We start from the raw sequence: 3,232 nt of genomic DNA, 5'->3' as shown, positions 1-3,232 counted from the left end.
GAATAAGCAACGAAAGCAACGAACGGCTGATAGGCGACTAGCCTGACCACAGCCGTACTTCATACTACTACTACTAATACCTCTTACAAAATACACTGAAAAAGTTAACTCCTACAGTAATGTACAATGTCATTATTTAATGCATCAGTGTAGAGACGGGGGAAGATAGATGCTTATTGTGGTAAAGAGTGGGGCACCAACAGACGAACACAGACATGGTGCCAAATGACAGGTGAGTAGGTGCGACCCATTCGACTTATGAAATAGATCACACAAGCAATTATTATTGTACTCAAGTTTACTTTCTGTTTTTAAGTCAAGACATTGCGTCTGCCCTTTTCTCTCTCCTCTGCTTAATTCTCATCCCAGAACCACACCATTGTCTTCTAAATGAACTATTGTGTCCAAAACAGCATTAAACTAAAAAAACCCCAACCCAAACCAGCAATAAAACCTCAAACAAGCACAACAATTAAGACTATTGTTGTTTAAAATTGTTCTGAAAGGCTCAACTACAAGTACTCACCATCCCACGTACCAGGGCTTAGCCCCACTACTCAGCTCCGCCCTGGATTGATCCATTTTGAACACATGACCCAGACTCCGGAACTCCGTCTGGTACGGGAAGAACTGGCACCTGGACTCTGCCTTTCTGAGGGCAGCACTGCCGGGTCGGTACAGATCTACGGATATTTGGACACATCAGATTCCGCGCATGCAAAACCTTTTCGTCTGTAAACCTACGTCACAGTATCTATCTATCTATCTATCTATATGCACATCTATTTGCTGCTTTGCAGGGCTAGTCCTAATACTACAAGGCATGGAACACTAGTGTAAGTGACTTATTCTCATATTACATATTTACCTGTTGTCAAGTGACTATCTGCAATAGTGCAAGCTTAGAATAGTATGTTAAACAACGTCCAACGGATTACAGTCAGGAATCGTACTCGCAGCTTTCCTTAGCAAGTCCAACCCGTTCCCATGAAACAAGGACCATACTATAGAGAGAACGATATAATACATGTATTTCTTCCTGTCTTTAAATTTATTCCTACTATGAAAATATTTGAATCCATGAATTAAATATAGAAGTCATGAGTTCGGTCTCCACGGCACGGAGATTTTCAGTAGGTGATGTCTTTCTGCTGTGATGTTACAACCAAGGCCGGTCTAACCCTTATCACAGGCAGTGTAAGAACAGCCCGCTTCCAAAATAGCTTGGATTGCGCAGAAGGGAATACAAAACATTTATTACTTTGTTTATCCATGATTTACTTACCTCTAAAGAAATCGAAGCTAAAAGTTGTTGTGGCCGTCCAGTTAGACGCTCCATCAGTCACAATGACGGGATGTCCGGAATAAGCAAACTTCCTCTCGAAATCGTCAGGAGAAATCTGTGAAACTCTGGGCACTTCATGTACATCCTCGCAGAATTCACACGAGATTGGAGGCCGAGCGAGATCTTGGGCTGTTTGCGAAGCTTTGAGTAGACAAATTTCCGACTCAAAATAGCCAGGATTTTCCCCCTTTACTCGCCACACAAACTTTGCCAGGTTATCCCTTGGCACTGGCCATTCCAGAGCCCAAGATATAGAGATGAAACAGAATAAACCCAGAATAGACAAAAAAGAAGTCTTTAAAACTGAAGTCAACCTGTGCCACTTTGCATGTTTGACGTCACGAACGTATTTAAGTCGTGCCATCTGGTGTTGTTTGATGCCCAAGGACAGTGCCTTTTGGTGCAACTGAATAAACATGTCCTGTCAAACGGAGAGATAAGACAGAAAATTAAGTATTTATTTGTGATAAAATTTGTTGATATTTTACATTAATTATATATTTACAACGTAGATCTTTATGCAGACGAGCTACTTCAACTATGAATTTCAAAGCCGATTAAGGTTGTGTTTCCCTGAACACTTTCAGGAAGTATTTCTTTCAACAGATATACCATCCTTAATAACATCTCCTAGAATCGAAATTACGCTCTAAATCTTAGAGGTGAAATGTCCAACCTTTAAAGCGCAGTCGAACTTTCATGAAGCAACAAACAAACAAAGACACAATGGCATAAACTGTAACTTCCATTGTACGAATTCAAAGAAAAATAACTCGCAAGTGTTTAGACCTCTGACTGATCTCATTTTCTTTTTTAAAAAGGACATATTTTAGTCTGTTGGACATAGACAAGCCCAACCTACTGACTTACCTCTGGGTCTGTGAGTTGAAGTTTGCCGTCCTTGTTCAGGCCTTCTCTGCTTTCCATGGTAGAAGACCAGAGAAGTAACCGAGGCAACAAAATCTGAAAATTGTAATGATATTCAGTCTAGTCTTATCTTACTCTGACGTTTCTAGGTGAACAAGATCGTTTAGTGTAATAAAATTAGTATTCTCCAAATCCTTCATTAAAATGGCAAAAGCAAAAGTTAATTTAACTCTTAGAGGTCGGCACGTCTACTGACTAGACACTGCATTACTTTCCTTTTTTTAAAAATTATTGCTGAAAATGCTAATATTACATATAAATAATGACACACGCATACACACATATTTAAATGAATACACACACACACACACACACACACACACACACACACACACACACACACGTACGTACGCACATGTTAACACTCACACACACTTTGCTCCTGTCATCTTCACATCAACGCACAGCAAACCCAATTTCTTCGCTCACAAAATTGCCCGCTCAGCTAAATCCGCCCGTTATGAATTCCGTCGCACCGTAGCACCTTTGATAACTGGTATCGCAGTTAAGGGGCGGAGTACAGCAACCTCTCTTAAACTCGAGTTTTTACCGACCTAATGATCATTTTAACATCTGGTTTATCGCTCTGACTTGATGATTTGTCGTTTGAAGTTGAATCAGGATTTTTGTAATAATTTTTGTGTGTTTAACATGACACTCGTCAGCAAAACTGGGGAATTAGAGGAAGTGCTTAGATATCTCACTGTGTCGCTTGTTGCTAGATCAAAGCAAAATGATTAAAGTGTGTATCTGTATTTTGTAACATTCGATACAGTTCTATCTATCTATCTATCTATCTATCTATCTATCTATCTATCTATCTATCTATCTATCTATCTATCTATCTATCTATCTATTTGTCTGTCTATTTCCGGCGTATTTCTCTCTCTCTCTATCTCTATCTATCTATCTATCTATCTATCTATCTATCTATCTATCTATCTATCTATCTATCTATCT

At 39.4% G+C, this 3,232-nt stretch overlaps 1 protein-coding gene across 1 annotated transcript in view; it reads left to right on the top strand.

Moving 5' to 3' along the window:
- LOC101853867 (5'-AMP-activated protein kinase subunit gamma-2) overlaps positions 1-3,232 on the top strand; it is a gene marked incomplete in the record, with an annotated part of 273,733 nt that overhangs the window by 25,850 nt on the left and 244,651 nt on the right.

Source organism: Aplysia californica, unplaced genomic scaffold (assembly GCF_000002075.1).
Source record: "Aplysia californica isolate F4 #8 unplaced genomic scaffold, AplCal3.0 scaffold00335, whole genome shotgun sequence".
Classification (NCBI taxonomy): Eukaryota; Metazoa; Mollusca; class Gastropoda; order Aplysiida; family Aplysiidae; genus Aplysia; species Aplysia californica.
Note: the sequence above shows the minus strand (reverse complement) of the source record. Positions and strands in the feature narration are given on the sequence as shown.